Below are 6,833 nucleotides of genomic sequence, written 5' to 3' on the forward strand. Positions count from 1 at the left end.
TTGTTAGGAGGTGAGACAGCAAACTGTAGTCTGAGAAGCTTCAGCAACACTTCTGCGAGAGCACCTTGGTTCTGTGAACCTAATGGAGGGGTCCGAGAGAAAGCTAGAGGAACTTTGGTTGTTTGCTGAAGTGTTGGCTGTAAGGAACTTCCCTGGTGGCTTGGACAGTAAGGAATCTGCCTGCAATGCAGGAGACCTGGGTTCAATCTCTGGGTTGGGAAGATCCCTGGAGAAGACAATGGCAACCCACTGCAGTATTCTTGCCTGGAGAATCCCGTGGGCAGAGGAGCCTGGCGGGTTACAGTCCATACAAAGAGCCTGGCGGGTTATAGTCCGTGCAAAGAGTCAGACACGACTGAGCGACTATCACTTTCACTTTTTAACTGTAACAGAGGCTTCAAGTTCAATGAACTGAATTAGGAAAAAATATATAAGTTACTGGGTGTAATGCCCTTGATGTCCCATGACATTTTCTTTAAATTTTGGCACCCCCCCACCTCCGTAAAGTGCATTAAGATGGCAAAAAACACATAAACACATAAAACAGAGGTATTAAGTGTGGACATTTTCAAGAAGAATTACGTTTTTACACTGACTTATTTTTTGTGGACATGGATGCTTATGGTTGTGATTATCCACCGAAACACTGAGAAAGTCAAATTGAATAAAACCTTTTTTGTGATTGCCCTAGAAAGACAAATGCTTCTTGATAGTCTTAAAAAACTGCTGTGTCTTTCTAGAAGAGAGCTGGAAATCCTGCTCTTTGGTGGAGAGGCCAGACCGCCTCCCAGGTGAAAGACTTGAATCTCAGTGTCCCCAAGAAGGGGGCCGAGGATTTAGGGTCAGACACACGAGTTCATTTCCCTGGAACACTGGGAGCCAAGCTCGAAGGCACGGAGTGGATGCTTTACTCTGAAATGACAGCGGAGAGACGGGAAAGCAGCCCAGCGACTCAGAGCTCTCTGTAGTCAGCAGCTCTTCTGGACGAAGCTATGCAAATATGCTCAGCCGGCTGTTTAATTGTGACGCTCCTTGGGGCTCTGGCAGTCTCAGAACCACTGACTCGGGAAAATTCCTGACTTTCGGGGCCCGGAAGTCTCAGGAGGGTGCAGCCTGTCAGGCGCGGGGTACAGCGTGGGGCCTGCTCTGCAGGTTCACGCCGTCAGCAGCGGCAGGACGGCTGCCATGACTGCACCCATCTGCTGTCAAAGAGGAAGTCTTATCTTCACTCACTAAATACACAAGGGCTGGGATTTCCACTTGGCAAATGCTGCTGTTTACCTGAAGGCTGCTTCTCTCTGAACTCAGGTAAAGTTCATCCGCAGCTGTTCCCAGAGACGGGCCGCCCGCCGATGCCCACGACTATGCCCTCAGCGGGAGGAGGCTCCTGCCCGGCCTGGACGAGGACGGTCAGCCTTCTGACGGAGGAGGGTCAGCCGTCTGATGGAGGAGGGCCCTGGGACCTCGCCTCGGGGAGGCCAGACCTCCACCCTCTCTCCGTCTTTGTAGATTCTGGAGCCCGAGTCCCTGCTGGGCTTGTAAAGCCGGGCGTTTATTGGAGTTCGTGACGAGGTTTCCCCTCGGCATCACAGACTGTTTAATTGCATTTCTCACAGATGCGCCTTTCAGCCAAGTTCGGGTAGGCTGTATTTTAAGTAGAGCTGAGATAAGTAATGCAGATTTCTAAAACATACCTGAACGCAGATTTTTGAGATTTTTGTTTTATGTTGGCGTGTAGTTGATTTACAGCGCCACGGTAGTCTCCCATTAGCTCTCGGAAAAGACGGGCGACGAGGTGCCTGTAAGCTGTGAGATCTCCAGCCACTTACCTGTGAGTCTGTTAACCCGACAAGGCCTCAGAACAAGGCGTGTCACACCCACATGTGTACACACACACACGCACGCACATGCAAACCCTGGCAAGGAACAACACGCACTTCCCTCAGCCAACACACAGGCCCACATACACCCCGTGCAGGCTTCTCCCCCAGGGCCGGGCCTCGGGACGCCGAGCCCTCAGGCAGTCTGAGCCTGTGGACGCCCGCTCACTGCCTGGATTTGCCTTCTAGCGTCTCTGGCTGTGGTGAAAAAGGAAATTCTCTTAGAGGACAAGCACTGGTCACTTCTGAGGACTTCTGGAAAATGTGCTTCAGCTTCTGAGCAGCTGTGGTGTGGATGTCTGGTGGGGGCGGGGCAGGTTTGCGGCAGGGGCGGGGCAGGGCCCATGGTGGGGGCGGGGCAGGGGCCCATGGCAGGGGCGGGGCAGGTCTATGGTGGGGGCGGGACAGGGCCCATGGTGGGAGCGGGACAGGTCTATGGTGGGGGCGGGACAGGGCCCATGGCGGGGCAGGGGGCTGGTCTATGGTGGGGGGCGGGACAGGGCCCATGGCGGGGGCGGGGCAGGTCTATGATGGGGGGCGGGGCAGGGCCCATGGTGGGGGCGGGGGCTGGTCTATGGTGGGGGCGGGGCAGGGCCCATGGTGGGGGCGGGGCAGGGCCCATGGTGGGGGCGGGGCAGGTCTATGGTGGGGGGCGGGGCAGGGCCCATGGCGGGGGCGGGGGGGCTGGTCTATGGTGGGGGCGGGGCAGGTCTATGGTGGGGGGTGGGGCAGGGCCCATGGGGGTGGAGTCGGGTGGGTGGGTAGAAGCCCTGCCCTGTGTCTTAAGGTCCGGGTCTTGTTCTCCTTGTTTGAGGCAGGGGGCCAGAGGCTCAGGAATGGGACTGAGTCACACAGTCCCCTGTTGGCCCAAGAGTCGTCTTTGGTCTTCCCTTGGGCTACTCTCACTTTGAAAATTTCTGCCCTTCTTGATCAAGTACTGCACGCAGTTATCTCGTTTTCAGTCTTAAGTCAGATCAGCACTGCTAGCTTCTGGGTGGAATTTGGATTTTTGCCTGCTTGGCCTTGCTTCATTTCGGACAGTTCCTGACTTGGGAACCAGGCCCACCCGCCCTGCCAAGGTTTGCCAACAGGGATGCGCTGGAGGCGGGCGGGGCCTGGCATCCCTGCCCAGGTTGTGCCTGGGTGTGCGGCATCTCCGCTGCAGAGGCCAGCTTGTCCTCAGGACAGCGTTAAGCTGTGTTGGCCCTCACTCCTCTCTGTGAGGCTTGCACTGCCCTTGGTTCCCTGCCGGCCCCAGGGCGGGTGACGCACCGCCCCAGAGAAAAGCCAGCCCCACTGTCAACGCCTGCCTGTGTGCCCTGGAGGTCTCAGCCCGGCGGGCACCCACCCTCATGGGCACGTGCCGTCCTTTCAGTTTTGAGAAAAAACATTTATTTTTATTCCTGCAGGAGCTTCACCTTGAAACTGAAAGAGTGGCTCCCATCCGCATCTACAGATTCCTGCTGCCCCATCCCGGTTAAGACTCCGTCTCGTGGGAGGACAAGCAGCCGGACAATTTATTACCGTCATTTCTACGTCCATTCCGCTTTCCATTTTGATATTAAATTATCTGCCATAAAGTGGGAGGAATTATGGTCTGTGGGCCTTTCCCTTCTCCCTGCTCTTTATGTGGACAGGCTGCTGGGAAGAATGCCCCTTCTCAACCAGAGGATGTGGCGGGTCAGGAAGTCGGAGGGTCACACCTCGGAGCCACTTTCTGCTTCTCCATCGGCCAGTATTTGCCTCATGTCTGCCCGGAGGAGGTGTAGGGGTGGATGGCTCTTTGTGTGGACCACACGAAGCTTCCAGTCTATTCCAGGAACATAGGAGACGGGCATGCTGAGCAGCAATGCTGTCGGGGGTGGAAGGACCTCTAGCAGCTGGGATGTGGGGACAGGTGTCCCAGAGCCCTGGGCGGGGTTTCCCAGAAAGATGGTCAGCACAGCCCCGAGCTGGGCGGCGGCCAGAGTGGGAGGAGGATGCTGGAAGCCGGGGCGTGAGCCTGGAGCCCTAGCCAGAGGACCCCCAGGCTGAACAGACAAGCGATCGCCCCAGGCTTGCACCAGGAAGACGGAGGGCCAGGAACCTCTCATCGTGGACCCACTGCTTTGAATCTCACTCAAGAGGTGAGGCTGACGACGTGAGATGTCCTTGGAGGTGAGGACTTTGGAGTTTATCCGGAGGGCCTGCTCACAGCCACCCCGAAAGGGGCTGTCACGCACGGGCCCCCTCCCAGGTCGCAGCTGTGCAGGGGTGGACTCGGGGCCCCTGGAGCTCAGAGGAGCCGTGGGAGTGCTGTTCTTTGTCCCCGACATGCGGGCTCTGTCTTACACGCACGGGGGCTGGAGGTCTTTTGGGTCCCCGATGACAGAATGTTGGGCAGAAGGTACTACAATGTCTCTGCTTAGTTCGGAGGCCTCTTTCTTTTGGGCAGGGGGCTTTGGGGGGCTTCCCCTCCCCCACATCCAGACACTGCCCAGGTCCTGGAGCAAGTTTAGGGCGTCCAGAAGTAACCGTCCACTGGCAGTGGGTGAGGACGGCCCCCAGTTGCCACCTCAGGCTTGGCAGAGGTCACTCTCTCTTTCAGGACGGCACCAGGCCATCTGGGTCAGCAGGAGGGTGTTGGTCCCGGAGCCACCTTGGCCTTGGGCCGGTTATTTCGGTACCAGTGTCAGGGTTCTTGTGGGGGTTAAAGTGATCCCAAAAACCTCTTAGCTGAGGGCCTTGAGTGTTAGCCCTCAATAGGTAGGTGTTAGTTATAATTCTTCAGTTCTTAAAGCACCTCTGAGATAGTTTTTATTATCCTATTTTATAGATGAGGACAATGGGGCTCAAAGAGGTGAAGTGATCTCCCCAAGGTCACACAGCTGGGGATCTGTGTTTGGGTCCCTGACGCTCGGCAGTCTTGGCCTTGTTTCCAGGCTCCTCTGTGCATTCTGTATGCTGGCACCTCTTTCTGAGCATCTGAGCAGCCCAGCCTGGTGCTCCTTGCCCCTCCCTCCGGGCTCCTCTCCTCCTTTGCTGTCCCTGGGGACCACCGATCTGTGGTTTGAGGTCTTTGCTGTTGATTCTGAGTATGGGTCCCTTCTGTCTCACTGGCTCAGCTTCCTCCTGGATGAACTGGAAGTGGCCACAGGGGCTGATTCCTGGGTCGCCGAATGGTCACACGATGTTAGCGTCCAAGGATGGAGCCCAAGGTGAGGGGGACCCTGGGCTTGCAGGTGCCTCCTTGCGGGCACTCAGGATGGGAGGGAGGGCTCCAGGAAACATGGAGGATTTGAAGGCTCGACTTTCAGGCAGCCTCACCAAGGGAGGTCTAACTGGTCAGTGTGCTTCCAGCAGGACTGAAGCAGCTCGTCACCAGAGACTGCAGGGCCCCTGGGGTGCCTGGAGCCCGTTGTACACAGCTGTGCAGGCCTCTGAGGCCCTGAGACCTAGGGCTCCTCTCTCCCGGGGCAGGGAGGAATCCAGGAGGAGACAGAGCGTTTTAAATGACCTCATCTGCTACCCACTCTCAGGCTCCAAAGACAAAGCTGACGTCAGCTCATATTTGCAATCATTTTTCCTCTTTCCTGCAAAACGGCCCCTGCTGCTGGGAGAGCATTTGGCAGCTGGCCCCGTTGTGGGCTTGCCAAGGCACAGTTCCATCCCTGGGAACATTTCTCAAGTGCCCACCGTGGGGGCGGGGAGGCCGCAGCTCCCCAGCAAGGGTCTCTGATGCGGCTGGGGCCTCTCCAGGCCCAGGTCTCAGGGGGCATCTGGCGCTGCTCCCCCCAGACCTGGAGAAGCACCAAAGAGCTGGGTCTTCTCCGACCCTGGAAAGGGCCCTCGGGGTTGGGGGGGAGGATCGCTGCCAGGCTTGTCTGGTGGAGGAGCTGAGACTGCGGTCCTGCCCTCTGAGCAGGCATGTCTTGGCACGGACCCCGGGAAGGAGGCTGGGAAGGCTGGGGGGCAGGAGACCCAGGGTCCCCCCCAGGAGTGGATGGTGGAGCTTGGTGTCTCCCGGCCAGGAGGGCGAGGCAGAGAGGCAAGTGGCCGCGTCGGCCCAGCCGAGTCGCCAAGAGTTTACAGAAAATCCGCCCCCCCGAGTGATCGCTCCAATTTTGTAAGTGCATTTCCACCACAGAGCAGCCCCCTGTAGACCCATAAATAGTGAGCTGTGAAATGTCTCTGTTGCCAGGTTGCTGTCCCCAGCGCACGCAGTGGAAAGGGGGCCCAGCCTGTCCAGCCGGCAGATGCGTCTCCAGTCCTCACCTTCTCGGGCTCCTGAGGGGGCTCCCATCCCCTCCCCTGTCCAGGCCACCCTCCCCCGGGCTCCTGACTTCACCCCAACATAAGGGCTACATATTGACGTTCAGGTTACATCTCAAGCTCGGGTGTTCCTACAGGAAAGACAATCACCTGTTGATCCACAAGTGTTTACAGGTAGGTCCGTGCCAGGACCTACCTGCTCAGAGGGTGTGACCATGAGCTCAGCTCTTCTACTGGGCAAGCCTGGCAGCAGTGCCCACGAGCACCCTTTCCCCGGAACGTAGAACAGTTAAGATGCTGGCTCACAAGGAAGCATTATGAGCACAGGCTTGCAACTGTGCATCTCACCTTCATTCAGAGTGCACGTGATCAGTGCCCACCGAGGCCAGCGCAGGGGACCTTGGGGGCCGATGTTTACTCAGTGGGAAGAATATGGAGCTTTCTTATCTCGTCCCCCATCCTGAGGCCAAGGAGACGCGCCCCACCTGCCAGGGGCAGCCCCAGCTCTATCGATTGGTGACTCAGGCTTTACAGGTGAGTGTGCGATTCTGCAGGCTGCGAACGTCTGCTCTGCTGCAAACAGCCCGCCTCGCCCTGCATACATGTCCCACCACACACGTGCCCACGACGGCTCTCCTCACGGCTCCGTCTTTGTCCTGAACGTGATTTCAGGGGCACAGACTCCAGGATTGTTGAGTTCTG

This window comes from Bos mutus, chromosome 4 (genome assembly GCF_027580195.1).
Source record: "Bos mutus isolate GX-2022 chromosome 4, NWIPB_WYAK_1.1, whole genome shotgun sequence".
Taxonomy (NCBI): Eukaryota; Metazoa; Chordata; class Mammalia; order Artiodactyla; family Bovidae; genus Bos; species Bos mutus.